Raw genomic sequence first — 16,050 nt, forward strand, 5'->3', positions numbered from 1 at the left:
TACATAGCTTTATTAAAGATAATTATGTACTGTACACATTTATTCATTCAACAAATATTTGTGTGTCTAAGGGTCAGACAATGTGCATTGGCGGCAAACAAAACATTGTAATCCCTGCCTTTGTGACACAGTCTAATAATTTTTCATACCATCTTCTTCCTTGAATTCCTGTCTTTGAAAATAACCTTTCATTCCAAGGGATTCAATAAAAAAATATTTAATATTTGAGATGAGAATGCCCTGAAGCAAAATAAATTGACCAAACCTGAACTTAGTAATGAGGGATTCCTGTACTTTATTTATATACGGTCCATTTGAGCTATAGGTTTCCAATAAATTATTTCAGCATCTCCTAAGTTTCTCAAGGATAGAATATTTCCAGAGCTGATTACTATTGCTATAAGATATACAGAGCAGTTATGGTATAAATTTCTAGTTTCACTTCACTAGGAAACTGGTGAAAACCCTTAAGTAGTTATGAGAACAGTTATCTATTCTGACTGGTCCTGATTTCTCTTCATCTAGCATGGTCCATGTTAAGCTAATCATTGGTTATTATATGTCTCCCCATTATCCATGTTCTAAACCAGTGTGGGATGTTGCTTTCTTTTAAATAAAGCCTTTCTTACATATTTTCAGACATTCTTAATTTCTACATCTCTAATTGTTCAAAGTTCTCTTTAAGAATCAAAACTTCATCAACCATGTTCTCAAAGATGACTGTTCTTTCCAATCCTTTGCTAAATGAATGCCACTTGTTGCCCTGAAGTGGCTTCTTTCTCTTTGTGCTCGATAAAGCTTTGCTTTCTAAACTGAGCGTTCTGTGCCCTGTGGGAGCATCATCATCTTCCCTTGAAGGATATGTGGACTATAGTGATGAGAAATGTATTTATCTCATGCCTTCTGACCCAGTTTCCCTCAATGGGCAAAAACAATGACTTATCTTAAGGGTTATTTTCTGCAAGCCAATACCTGTTTTTGTTTTGTTTTTTTGAGCATTCACAACCTTTATTAGTGGGTAAGAACTTCCTTACAACTTTGGGGATAAAAAGTAAATTACAACAGAGGTCCTAGGCCCTGGAAAAGCCTGTAAAAGGAGATTGAGAATGAGGGCATGAGGGTTGTCCCACTTCCCAGAAAGGTACAGAAGGAGTCAGGCCTAACCACAGGCCATGGGCCTCTGGAAGCTTAGACCCTCGGCTGGTTGGTGTAAGAAACACTGTGAACATAAATATATAAATAGAAAGAGGCACAAGCAACAAGCCAGACCCTGTTCCCAAACGCCTCGGGACCAGGACTAAGGCCTTATCTCCACCTCAGTTATACTTCGATGTGCTGGTCAGGGGAAGTCATCGTTGGAGTATTTTGTTTATGTACAAAAAAAGTACAACCCAAAATAGAGTTCTCTGTCCATAGGTCTGCCTCCCTCCACCTGTTTGGCCAAATGGAATGGAATGGACATGAAAAAACAATGGTTGTGGGGGAAGGAACAGAGCCATGGACTAGGGGGATGGGAGAAGAAGGCATCGAGGGGACAAGAGAAGGGCTCTCTCCCCCCAAGGCTCTAGACATGGTCAAGGCTGAGAGGAGGCAGCCCTTCCACCAACTCACAGCCTGTGCTCTCTGCCTCCTACTGCCTTGGTTAACACACCCAAAGGAATGTGCCTCCCTCTATAGAACATTTCCATGAATAGACCCTGAATGTCCATAAAAAGAGGTTAAGCATTAATCCTTTGGGTGCTGGCCTTGTCAGGCAGAGATGAGGCCAAAAGGAGGTGTCCATGGAGGTCTGTCTGGCCTTTGGCCAAAGTCCCTCTGAGGGGTCAAAGCGGTCAGGGGTCTGGACGCCACGACATAATACCTGCTCAGTGTTGGGAGGCGGTGACGGCTCCACAATCCAGGGCACTCAGTCCAGGGAAATGATGTCTAACCGACAGCCAGTCAAGGAGGGACCTGAGGGCAGGGGTCTTCCATGCCCCTCCCTCAAGGTCCTCCCAGGGGTGACAATGCTGCTGACACGGCCAGGAGAGGGTGCCGGAGGAGAGCTATAGTGAGAGCTTCCCAACATGGGGGCAGAGGCCCAAGAAGTCGGAAGGGGTCCCCTGGTACTGGAAGAAGTAGCCCAGGGCACCCTGTTCATCTAGTGAAGTGATGACGGAGGGGCCATAGTGCTGACTCTCAGTCTGAAGGAAAGAAAATAAACCTATACCTTGGATATGGGCCCCCAGGGGGCAGGCAGGAGGGTACTCATGCAGTGGGAGAATGGACAGGAAATCCCCGCCCAGCATGTCCATAGCAGGACTCCGTAGCACCGAGGATGGCTGGTGACCAGAGGTCAGGACTCCTTTGCCAGTTGGGGGCAGGTCCTCCTCATCTGATGAGCTCTCTACTGTCAAGTCAATAACTTGAACCTTCTTATTCTCCTATGGATTTCCTTCTTGCACTGGGCTGTACTGGAGGTCATCCAGCCCATACCCTGGCAGGGAGCAAACCTCAGATGTCTCCTTCTTAGGTTTCACTGGGCACCAGGATCTGTCTTCCATGAACTGGCTCTCATTACAACACGAGCAGGAATTAAGAATCTCCATAAATAAACCATCAACGATCAGAGATGCACAGGGAGCCTTCTTGTCACACCCAGGACATGTCCTCGTTGGCTTCTTCTCATTCATCTGTGGATAGAGGGCAGCATCGAAGCTCTGCAAGTAAGCACAGGTGAGGGCATGACAGAGACCTGTCAGGGGCATCTTCCCCAGTGGGTACATGAGTGACACTCGGAAACTCGTAGTGGCCACCTCACTGTCGGTGTCAGCAGTCAATTTCTACTTGATCAGTGCCTGGGAATGGTCTGGATTCTGGATGCCCTTTGCTCTGAACTTTTGTAGAAGGGTCCTTGCAGTCAGCTGCCTTACCAGCTACACAGACAAGGAGTAATTCCATCCAAACTCAGATGACCAGTTGACCACGATGGTGTTGGGAACAGTGTCTGAGAGTTGAGCCAGGGGTGTTGTGTCGATGGGGAGGCTGGGCCTCTTTGGGCTCAGCCCCATTCTTGGTGGGGGGAAGGTAACCCAGTAGGGGGAACCGTTTCCCATTGGCCATGACAGAGAGGTTGGGAGGGATATAATCTTCCTGGGGGCAGCTGGTCTCACAGAGACAGAAACTTAGCTGCGCCTGTGTGGCATAATCACATTTGGCTCCTGGCAAAACCTCTCTGGACATGAGAGTCAGCTGCACTTGCTGGGCTGTGAGGGCAAAGGTAAAATGTACTTCCTCAAACCTCTGGCTAGAAGTCCATGCGAGGTGATGGGCCGGATGAGCTCCCCGTAGACTTCATAGAAGGGCAATCCTTTCATGGTGACATCAGGGTGCACAGGCTGGGGCAGGGGTGCGTGTCTGCCTCACGCTTGGGGCCCAGAAGAGTGCCAGGGGCCTAGAGGGCTGGGGGCATAGGGGCTAGGGGGCCCGGGGAGCCTACGAGAGGGGTACCAGGGGGCAGAGAGAGCAGGCAGAAACCAGAGGGCCCCAGGGTCTTCCGGGAAAGCGTTGGCGGTAAAGCTCTTCAATCTTCATTTGGACGCTGGGGGCACAGCCGGGCTTGAGGAGGTGCAGGGCCGTGGCCAGGAGTTGGTGCTTGCGTCTGCTCTTGTTCCCGGCAGCCCAGGAGCACCTGGAGCTCAGACACCCGGAAACTCGTCACCACGTGCGGCAGTCCCCGGGAGCGGGGAGGGGGCTCCCAGGCCCGGAGGCTGGGCTGGGAGGTGTTTTTTTTTTTTTTTTTTAAGTTTTGTCTTTTTTATGTCTGATTTCAAGCTATAATGACCGAGTTGAACTCTGAATAGTTGCGACAGAGACTGTGTGACCCAGAAAGTCAGAAATATTTATAGAAAAAAATTTATTGATTCCCGGTTTATCTGAAAGAGGAGCAACCAATGCAAATGACTCTCTGATTGATAGAAAGTTTGGGTCAATTTTGAGATTAAAACACATTTACATACCCTTATCTAGTCTACCATAAAATAAGAGCAATAATAAGAACAAGAATAACAACATTTGACATTTAGTTCTTGTAATGTGCTGCACATTCTCCTGTTGATATATATTATTAACTAATTTAATTTCACTATTATATGATGTTGGTATTAGTTTTAGCCCAGACTAATAAATAAGCCACCTAAAGGAACTAGAATTTGAATATTGGTTATCTAGCACCAGAAACCTGGCATGTAAAAGCAGGATGGTAAGTGCCTTAATTTTCTGCATGATTCTCTGTGTTTCTAGGCTTTGCAAACATCCTCTGAGCCTTAGTCTATCAGACTGAGTGAAATCAGAGTCATTGCTGGGGGAAGGGAATTTCCTGAGGCAATACAAATTTGTTAGGCCCTAAATCAGTAACAGAAAAATGCAGAGGGCTACCTGTTCTTTCTTTTCATTTAGTATCATTGAGCTCCAAGGTTTTTAAAGAAATGATCTCAGTACCTCTTATACTTCCCAAAGGAGATGTGAAGTTTTATCCAAACTCTTCAGCTAAGTCAGAACATGTAAGCAAAATCATTTGTTCAATATGATAATGCAAGTCAGTGACTGAGGTGGAAATTAAATTGGTCTCCCTTCTTTTCTTCATTCCTTGCCTTCTCAGAAGGGCAGAGGTGTCCATGGGCGTCGTCGTGAGAAGTACCTCAGGGTCTGGGGTATGTTTAAAATGAAAAGTTTCTTTATGAAGAACTTTTAAAATCCGGAATGAAAGGTACAGCAAGGGCTTAGAAATGAGTCCCGTAGAGGTGAGAAGTGGTATTGATTCTCTAGTCACTGACGGAGAAGCTGGAATCTGACATCTTGAATGTGATTTCTAACTCTCACCATGGCTTGCTCTGAGTCCTCGAATAAGCCATTTAATCTTGCCTGTGGCTCAGACACAGGAGCGTATTCATAGACGGGAGAGTAATGCTTATCCTGAAGAACTTTAACGGCTTAGATGAAAAGCCTCAGAAGAGCTTAGACTAAATAATGATGCTCTTTTAGTATACTCGTCTCCATAACTGGCAGATTCCTTTGACGCGAAACATGAACATCCTAAGCTCCAGGTTCTCCGATAGATGACGGTAGGAGCAGATTCAGTTGTGAGGTATCTATAGTGCTTCTTCCACTTTCCTTCCACTTCTGATGATGACTAGAATAAAAAAAGTCACTGTCCACACCATCCCTTTACCCATATGCTCAGATTCATAAAGTGTGCAAGGAAAAGGAGGTGGGGGAGAACGAGAGAGGGGTGGTGGTGGAATACCTAGCAGACAAGGTATCTCTGATGATATACTGTGGTGCTGATAGAGGTGAGGGGAGAGGGGAGAGGGGTTATGGCCAGGATAAGAGGTACAGATAAACTGATAGGCACAAAGTCTATGTTTGGACCCTGATTGCTTTCAGAAGGGTTTCAAATGAATGCCATTAAATCAGACTTGCAAATGGATTAAATAAAACTGTAAAGATATGACTAAAAAGCAGAAACAGAAACAAAACAACCCTACAGTAGAAAGCTGTGGGCACACTGTGCAGAAGTAATGACTAGTAGCAGGGTCTTATACACACAAATGGAATTTGTACATCATACTGTTTAACATCTCATTTATTTCATGGATCAATTTATCTTGGAGAGTACTACATATTAGCACTTCATTCTTTTTAAATGGCTGTTTTTTGTTTGCTTAAACTATAGTTTATTTAATTAGTGCCTTGTTTCATCATATGGAAGCTTTCCCCTATTGCTTTGCTGTAAAAAGCAATGGTGAATGAACATCCTTGTACATTTATCAAGGTATATTTTTGTTAGTACATGCACAAGGTAAATTCTTACCATTGGAACTGCACCATCAAAACTATGTTAAATTTGGACAGATTTCGCTCCATGCCTCCTGAAACCATGGGGAGGAAAAAACTGTGGAGCTAGTATAACCACTGATTACCGGGGATTTACTTAAATTATAATTATAACTGAGGATTTATAACATTGCTGAAACCAGGTGGCTTCCTTGTCCCTCACTTATAGTCAGTTTCAGATTAGCTTATCTCCATTTCTTTACTTGTTATTTTCTTATCTTATGTTCACTGAGCAGTTTATTATATCGCTGTAACCAAATGCTTATCCCTTATTTATAGTCCCCCACAGTCTGTTTGTTCAGCTTATCTCCATTCCTTTACTTGTTATTGTAGTTATCCTATGTTAACCGAGTGATCTATAACATTGGTGTAACCAGATGCTTGTCCATTTTTTATAACATGTCATTTATAGGCCTCATTTACGGCTGGTTTGTGCTTACCCTAGCTAGCTTTTATCGATTTGGAAGGGCTTCTTGGGCCCTCACTTGCTCATTCCCTATTTACTGTATCCAAAACATAATCAATCAGTATATAATGTCACTATCTCCTCCTGCTTTTGTTTGAATCCCATAAAAACCCTAAGCTCTTTAGACTCGGGGAGACAAATTTTTCAGGTCTCCCCTCCCGGTCTTCTTGTTCGGCTGCCCTGCAATAAAAACTCTTTCATTACTTGAAATCCTGGTGTCACAGCATTGACTTCTATGCTCATCGGGCAATGAGCCCTTGCTTGGTAACGCTACTAAGAAGTTGCACTAATTACAGTAGCACAAATATATTATATATTAAGACTACCTGTTTCTCTCCCATTCTCACTGGTACTGAATATTATCAAAATTTTTGATTTTTGTATCAATTTGCTAGGTTAAAAAGGATTGATTTATGAATGTCTGTTGTCAAGAAAATAAGAACTTGGTTATATGTTCAACTATTTGTTTTGAATTTATCAATTATATTATGATTTTGTTCATCATTTTTTAACGCTTACTTTTTAAGGAGATTTTATTTAGGTCATTGCATAGCGAGAACATTCATTATTGAGTAACAACTCAAAGGAAAGGAAGGGGGTCTAGGGTTTTATAGAGGCAAGTAAATGAGAATTATTGAGAAAGACAGAGGTTGGTCTTATCTGGGGATAGGATAGAATATAGTGATCTTTTGGGATTAGCCACTTCCTAGAACATAAAGAGTGGGGAATGTCTCAACCATCTCAACTATTTGGGCGCACAGGGCTCAGATAAAGTTCAGTATTATCAGCCCTGTTGTTTAAGGCAAACTTCACTAAATAAATTTCTTACAACTTAAGAGTGTGGAGAAGCAAGTTCTAAGAAATAGTGCCCTGAAAACTCCTTTTGGTCTTTGTATGGTTTATTGTTAAAATAACTTTAAAAAATTTTTATGGCTAATTGATTAATCTTTTCCTTTTGTGTTGCATACAGAAAATATCATCCAAATCATAATACAATATCATTTTTTAAAATACTATATGTTTTTTTTTTGCATTTAAATTTTTACCTGTTGAGTTTATTTTGATATAAAGATTTTGGAAAGACTTCATTATTTTTTCCCAAGTAGCTATCGAGTTGCTCCAACATAATTTTATGTAATCTATCTTTTCTCAACTGATTTATATGACACCTTTAATATACAGATAAAATAATTTCTCATATGAATTACAGCTTTTACTGATTCTCTACTCTGGTCCACAGATTATTTTCTGTTCATTCCTTTCAAATGAAATAATATTTTTTTAATAAAATCCACTGAGGTAAACATCCAGAAAATTGCACAAATGATAAATGTACAACACAATGAATATTCACAAAATGAACTCATCCATGTAAACAGTGCCTAGATGACAAGACATAACATTATCAAAATGTCAGATATGCCCTTGGGCCCCTTCTTGTTACTTTCTTTCCTCCCCAGGGGGGAAAATAGGGTTTGATGATAAAAATAATAGTTTCTATTATTGAATTGTTATGATGTGCTAGAGTCTTTTACTTATGATAACCATCTCTAAACATTTATGCAGATTTCATTTGGAAGTGGGATTTGATTTATTCTTTGATGCTCCAGATGGAGAAATTAGGACTTAGTTGTAAAAATTAGAAAGAGGCATATTTAAAGTGAATATATGAATTTTAAAAAGTAGAACTCTTAGAATTCAAATGAGGAGGTTTCCTATCATATGAAGTATACAAACAGCATCTGGGTTGTCACTGGCCTGGAAAGAACCAGAGATAATTCATGATTTTTGGTTGAAGGTTGGACTGAGTTACATAGAAGTTTTCTTCGTATTCTGAGATTGATTCTATGATTGTAGAATCTGTTTCTTGAGTCTCATTAAAGAAACTAACATATCTTTAGAAACGAAAATGTAGGTTTTCAAGATTGAGATGTTGAAGTTGTCACCAGATGATAATATTTTGGGATGCATAATAAATAAATAAAGTTGACAGTCATTTAATATTGATTAATATAATCAATAAAATACACCTGTCACTCTTAAGCATATCCTCAGTAGAGAGTTTTACTCTGTTGACAGCATAGCCAATACCCATGTACAACTCCCATGGATTTATTGAAGAGACAACAAGTTTTCTATGAGACTATAAAATGTTTTTTTAATAGTTCCACTTGTCCACAGTTAAGTGCATGTAATATATGGATCTTATATCTCTTTGGTTTAGATTCTCTCCCTGTCATTTTAACTTTTTCTCATGTAATTCTTCTAACTCATAGCTCCCTTTTGGGAAGCTGTGGAAATTGAATGCTACAGAGGCAGAGTATAACTAACTTTTTGTTTTTTCAGGAAGATTATAGAAATGGTCTCTATCTTTCAGGTCCCTTAAATGATGATGCATCTTAGTATTTTGTCTATATAACTGTCAATAATTGTTTAGATTTATAAAGTGGTAAACTGTATCCTAAGCAATTTTACCTGTCTTGTGATCTTTTTTTACTGTAGTATAGTTACTGTACATCGTAGTATTCACTACGTGCCAGCTTACTTTACTTTGCTTTTTGCATGTGACAACAGACCATTAAGATTTGAATAGCATTTAAAAATCTTCACAGTGTCCACAATATGGTAGCTTACTATAGTATAGTTTCCCACCTAAGAGTTTCTTCAGGTCAAGAACTATCTCTTTATGGGAAACTTATGATTTTCTGCATTTTAGTCACCATTATTAGCATCTGATCCTATTTTAAGGGCCATTTTAAAAAAAGATTATTTCTTTAATGATTTTATGAGAAGTAGAAAACAACAAAACTGTGGAGTTGGAGATGCTGTGTTTTCACTTGCTAAGGGTTATACCCAGATTCATCATTTACAAATTGGTTAGAACTATTGATAAATTAATACATGGCATGAACTCTCTGGATTGCTTAGAAATGTTCAATCTGATGAATCTTACATAGGTAATGCCAAGTCCCAACCATATGTCACGAAAGAACTGACTTTCAGTTCCTGGGAATTACTTTCAGGTTTGGAGTGTTTAATCTCAAGTTGATGTTGACAGGAACGTGATACTTTACGGAGCTTTAAAGATCTCTGATAACATAGAAAAGAGTTCCTATATAGTTAGCAGAATAAAGAGTTAGTTTCTGTCTTAACTCTGTGGTTCTGAGGATGTACCTTTGAGGATCCTGGTGGTATCTGAACTGTGAGTAGTCTTTGAAGGAGGCTCTGGGGTTTTGCCTGTTATTTGGAGGTATGGCTCGAGTGCTTTAGAATCTATGAAGTGTTTCACTAAAACTATTAAGAGCCCTAGTACAGTGAACTTTTCTGCAACTGGGATTTCATTTAAGAATAATCAGAGATAGCACAGTGGGGCATAGTAGGTTTTGTAGCAAGAATTTCAAATCACTGATGTCTTTCTGCAAAGTGTTAAGTTGATTGCCTAGAGGCACTGAGTCTCCATGAATCAAGTAAATAGATAAATCCGTTTCCACTTGGTAAAGTTTGATTCAAATTCCTAGATGTGATAAGTGCAATTTGTATCTAAACATAAAAGGCAGAGCTGTGACTCATTGTTCTTACCTACCTACTGTTAGAGTTAGTGGTTTGAGGTTTTTTGGTTTTGCTTTTTTTTTTTTGGTAATTCTTGAAAACAACCATAAGTCCGTTGATGGTTGTAGTCATTTAAGTTTTACTAATAAATTGTTCAAAAACTAAACAGACATTGTAATATTTTCAGGCTAGTTTTTACAAAGGCTCTTTAGAGACTTAGGATTTTCATATTATTTTACTTATTTCAGAGTTGTGATGGGTGACTCAAAGTGAAAAATAAATCTGGACTAGTGCATTAAGCTGTATTTTTTTTTTTTGTAATTATTGTAAACTGGGTCTCAGTCCATTATTGTTAAAATAAATAAAAGTCTAAAACGCAGAGTGAGTCTTAAGAGTAGACAATATTATGTCACATGTAATGAGATATAGGGTCTCTGCAATAGCTCAATGGTTCAAAAGAAAGTACAGTATTTTATTTTACCTTGGCAGAGCTTAAATTCTCAATCTGCCATTAGAATCAAAGAACTGGAAGGGACTTTATTGATCATTAGTCAATGCCTTATTTTGGAGAGGAGAAAAGAGACTCATAGATCTTGGGTGACTCACACAAGGTCAGGAGCTAACTAATGGCTAACTAAATCCAAGTCCATCAAACCTTAAATAAGGCTTTAATTTCTTTGGCAGCATTTCTGAAATTATGAAGCTTCCCTACTTTTCTGCTCTGTTGATGGTAGCTGCTTCAGAAATGACTTTCTGGCGCTCTAGTGAGGCAGGTTAGCTAGGGAAACGAGGAGAAGATGAGCCACTACATGACGACAGACAGCAGGGCTGTAAGACCTCACTGAGACCTTGGGTTTATCCTTGAGGTCTCAGTTTCTCTTTCTGGGACCACCCCTTGGCCCTGGATATTCCAAACAGTCCTCACTACTGGCCCCCACTTTTGGTGGGGTAGACAACAACAGCTGGGGCCCCTCCACTTAGCATTAGCAGTGGTGACCAAGCCAGATTGCTCTCTCTGCCTGGAGGAATCAGCACCAAATCTGGGTGCCTATTTCTGTCCTCCTCTCCCATTTCTCAGCAAGCTCTGTTCTTTCCCCTATTTCCCAATAAACTCTTTTTACTGGCCTAACTAAACTGGCATGTTCTTAAATTCTTTTAAGCAACTAAGCCAAGAACCTAGAGGAATCCAACTCTTCCCCATCTTCCTTTGATGAGCGGCAGCCAGGAGGAGGTCTAGAGGCAGGTAATCCTTCCCAACACCTGACAAGAACGGATGAATAATTTTTAGAGTATGTCTGTGCCCTCTTTGGTTCTGACATTTTAAAGGGGGTTCCTGGATGGGCTCCCACAAGACATAAACTCGATCTGCCTAGACTTCTGGCTCCCTCTTTGGAGGTGGTAGGGGTGAGTCCCTGTGCCCTGTAGAACCCAGGAAGTTCTGGGAAGCAGGTGAAACTGCCCTTGAGATCTGACTGGGCATGTGGGTAAGTCGAGCAGGAGTCTACCGGGAGTCTGCCAGGCCATTACTGTGAGTTCAGAATGGCTATCACCCATTCTATTGTTTCCTTAGCCAACTAGTTAACTCCTTTTAATTAAAAGTGCCTTTGATCTTCCAACTACTGCTGTCCTCATTTTGGGTCTGTGAGATGCTGTAGAATGCCATAGAAACCAAAAATACATTTGTTAGAGAGGCTGGAGCCCTACTCTCAGCAGTGCCCTGAGGCTTTGCTCCTTCTCTACCTTGGAGAGGTCCAGAGATTGTCTGGAGTTGGGCATGATGGTCCCTGAGGGTGTTTCCTGGCAAGTCACGGGACAATTAGTCTCTAGTTTTTTTTAAGGGGCTTTAAATGTTGGGTTTAACTGAGGAACTTGGCCCCTGGGAGCAGCTGTGAGGTGAACTCACTCATAGTCAGCTCCTAAGACCACTGTAAAGTGGCCAAAGGAAAGGTACTTAGCCAGTCCCTTTCCTAGGGTCAGCTGGCTTGGGTATTTTGTCTTGGACCCAGATACCTCCAGGACCTCTAAGGTTCTGGGAATGCCCAGAATGAGGGGACACAAGCAGGGCTCCTGATTTCAGGATGCTGGCTCAATGAGCAATCCGTTCAGTCAGGACTAGTGGTGGGACACCACCAGACTGACAAACGCATCTTATCCTCCCCTAGGATAATGGGCGGCTCTTCCAGCATTCCAGCAGACTCCCCATTGGGATATCTTCTCAGCAGCTGGTTCCACCTGCCTACCGATGGTCTAAAAAAGAAGAGGCTAATCTCTCTCAACAACACCATGTGGCTGCAGTACAAGTTAAAGGATGGCCAGGAGTGGCCACTAAATGGGACCCTCAATCCACGCCCTATACTTCAGATAGCCCTACTGTGTAAGAGGGAAGGAAAATGGGTAGACTTTCCCTATATCAGCTTTTTATAGCCCTATGTTATAATAAAAACCTAAGGGGTTCTTGTCAGCTATACTATGCAGAAGGAAACCTCAGAGTGAAGAGTAAGTCCCCTCCCAAGAAAGATGATATCTTAGATGACCCCTTCTTAGTGGCCCATCTCTCTATGACTTGACTCCAGACCCAGAAGCCCCTTTAAACTAACCTCCAGTGGAGGCTTCAGCACCTCCTCGTATGACTTGGGACCTAGCTCAAAGTGGAGCCTCATTCCACCCAGGTAAGAAGCCTAAGGGTCTCAACCCTTTAAGGGAAGTAGATAATGGGGACACAGAAACCATTAGGATGCGTGCCTCCTTCTCTGTGGCTGAACCGACACAGTGTGAAGAGAAGTTAGGTTGGTTCTCTGAGGACCCCAACAAATTTACTGAGGGGTTCCAGTACCTCACAACGATCTATGAACTAACATGGGGTGACATGCACATTATTCTTTAACTTGCTTCACCCCAGAGGAAAAGTACCACATCTGGATTGAGGCCCAAGGGCATGCCAATAAACTGGCCACCCAACAGCCTAACCAGGATGCAGTGGGAGTAACAGCAATCCCTAATACAGATCCTGGGTGGAACTATCAAAGGGGACAGGCAGATCTCGAGGCTAGAGACCATACAGCCACGTGCCTCCTTGAGGGGATGAAGAGGTGCATTACCAAAGTGGTCAACTACGGTAAGTTCAGGGAAATCACTCAGGAGCAAGGCAAGAACCCAGTCTTACTTCAGGGAAGGTTAGGAGAGGTAATGAAGAAATAGATCCTAACTCTAAATGTACTCTAATAGATAGCCCTAAGCTGAAAAAGCCTTCTGTGGGGGAAACGGACTTGGCCTAGTGGTTAGGGCGTCCGTCTACCACATGGGAGGTCCGCGGTTCAAACCCCGGACCTCCTTGACCCGTGTGGAGCTGGCCCATGCGCAGTGCTGATGTGCGCAAGGAGTGCCCTGCCACGCAGGGGTGTCCCCCGCGTAGGGGAGCCCCACGTGCAAGGAGTGCACCCCATAAGCAGAGCCACCCAGCACGAAAGAAAGTGCAGCCTGCTCAGGAATGGAGCCGCCCACACTTCCCGTGCCACTGGCAACAGAAGGGGACAAAGAAACTAGACGCAGCAAATAGACACAGAGAACAGACAACCGGGGGAGGGGGGAATTAAATAAATAAATCTAAAAAAAAAGAAGAAACCATAGTGAACAAAGAAAAAAAAAATCTTAAGGGAAAAAAAAAGCCTTCTGTGGGTCCCCAAACTCCCACAAACACCCTTTTAGACACAGCCTTCTCAGTCTTCAGCAAACGAGACCTCACTGCCAAGGTAGAGAAGGTAAGGAGTGGTAAGGTAAAGGCCAGAGAGCAGGCTTACTTTTTTGCAGTTGCCGTTCAAGGCAACCCATCACCTCAGGGCCCCCTGGGTTTAGGTGTTACGTCAGCACGAACCTGCTTCAAGTGTGGAGAGGCTGGCCAGTGCCCACATGGCAGCCTCAAGCCACCTCACCTCTGGAGCCGCCAGGGCCTTGCCCCAGGTGCGGATAGGGCGGGCATTGGGTCTGGGAGTGCACTGCTCCCCAGAGAGGGAACAGGACTCCCCTGTGAGCCCTGCTCTCTTCCTCTGAGGAGGTCTGAGGCTGAGCGTGGCTCCCTGGATGACACTGCCAACCAGCAGCCAGGAGGAGGAGCTTTGGGTGACCCTTGACATGGCAGGTATGATTATTACAGGAGCCACTTGTTCCATCGTAATCTGCCACTCTACTCTGGACCTCTTTCATCTTGGTTGTGTGTCATAGTGGGAAATGGAAGGAAATCAAAATCTAGACCATTTACTAAACTTCTCCCCTGTAGACTGGGAAATCTAATAAGCCATCAGTTCCCAGTTATTCCAGAGTGTCTGGTCCCATTAATGAGACAAGACCTTCTCCGTTTCCTAGGGACGAGCATTAGACTGGTAGATCCCAGCCCAAACCCCCAGGTATATAATGCCTCAGAAATGAGAGTGGATGGGCCTGGGTTTGAAACTGTCTGGCTGGCTGTACTGTTAGACCCAGGGACCCCACCAAGTGAAATCCTCAAGAAAGAGCTGACCAAATAAATCCTTTCGTATGGGATACCAGGGTTCCAGGTAAGCCACTTTGAGTTCCCCCGGTTTCCATTGCTTATAATACCAATTAGCCCCTACCCTCATAGAAAGCCGTTCCCCCTTAAGGAGGAAGCTGTTAAAGGCCTCTGCCCATGACTAAAGAAATTCTTAGAGAATGGCCTTCTAACCCCTTGCCAATCACCTTACAACATGCCCATTATGCCCGTGAAAAAGTCCACCAGCACCTACCTGGTTGGTTCAAGACTTAAGAGCAGTAAATAGCTTTGTCATACCTATTCATCCGTTATGTCCAACCCTTATACTCTGCTAAACCAGGTCCCAGAAACTTTTACTGTTCTTGATTTAAAGGATGTCTTTTTCTGCATTCCTCTCCGCCTGAACTCCCAATTCCATTTGCCTTTGAAAGGTAGGAGTCCAGGGAAACGGACTTGGCCCAGTGGTTAGGGCATCCGTCTACCACATGGGAGGTCCGCGGTTCAAGCCCCGGGCCTCCTTGACCCGTGTGGAGCTGGCCCATGCGCAGTGCTGATGCGCGCAAGGAGTGCCCTGCCACGCAGGGGTGTCCCCCGCGTAGGGGAGCCCCACGTGCAAGGAGTGCACCCCGTAAGAAGAGCGCCCAGCGCGAAAGAAAGAGCAGCCTGCCCAGGAATGGCGCCGCCCACACTTCCCGTGCCGTTGAAGACAACAGAAGCGGACAAAGAAACAAGATGCAGCAAATAGACACAGAGAACAGACAACCGGGGGAGGGGGGGAATTAAATAAATAAAATAAATCTTTAAAAAAAAAAAAAAAAAAGAAAGAAAGGTAGGAGTCCAACTTTAAACCTCCAGTCCAGCTTATGTGGATTGTGTCACCGCAAGGATTCCAAGACAGACCCCATATTTTCAGGAATGCCTTAGCTCAGGATCTAGCTGATCTTTACTTGCATCAGAGTTCCCTCCTACAATACGTGGATGATCCGTTGCTTTGTAGTCCGACAAAGGAATTTCCGCTGCCAACACCATTATAGTCCTTCATTTCCTAGCCATTAGGGGCTACAGAGTGTCGGCATCCAAGGCACAAATCTCTTGGCAAAAAGTCTCCTACTTAGGGTTTCTTCTCACCCCTGGGCAAGGTCTCTTGCCGCAGAAAGAAATCAGGCCATCACTACTATTCCCTAACCCCAAACAAAGAAACACTGCTAGCTTTCTTAGGGATGGCTGATTACTGTAGACTGGTGATACCCAGGTTTGGCGAAATAGTCCGGCCACTGTACAGTGCTATTGCAGGGGCTAATAATCAACACTTAGAATGGGGAATGGACTAGGAACTGCCTTCTGTGCCTTAAAGCAGGCCTTAGTTAGCCCTCCAGCCTTAGGAATTCCTCACCTTAACAAGCCTTTCTTTCTAAATGTAACTGAGAAGAAAGGGGTGCCTCTAGGGGTGTTAGACCAGAAACAGGGTGAAATTTCTCAACCAGTAGCTTATTTCTCGAAACCGCTGGCCAGCACAGCACAAGGATGGTCACCGTGCCTGAGGGCAATGGGGACAACCGCCCGTTTAATTGAGCAAGCTGCTAAATTAACCCGGGGGCAAACCTCTCACAGTCTTCACCCTCCCCAGGTGAAAGACAGCTCGAGGCCAGGGGTACAA

The 16,050-nt window shown here is 43.3% G+C and overlaps 1 pseudogene; it reads right to left on the reverse strand.

The window, feature by feature from the left end:
• Positions 1-1,906: 1,906 nt before the first annotated feature.
• On the reverse strand, positions 1,907-14,055 carry LOC101415682 (E3 SUMO-protein ligase PIAS3 pseudogene; annotated as a pseudogene).
• Positions 14,056-16,050: the final 1,995 nt, after the last annotated feature.

This window comes from Dasypus novemcinctus, chromosome 4 (assembly GCF_030445035.2).
Source record: "Dasypus novemcinctus isolate mDasNov1 chromosome 4, mDasNov1.1.hap2, whole genome shotgun sequence".
NCBI lineage: Eukaryota > Metazoa > Chordata > Mammalia > Cingulata > Dasypodidae > Dasypus > Dasypus novemcinctus.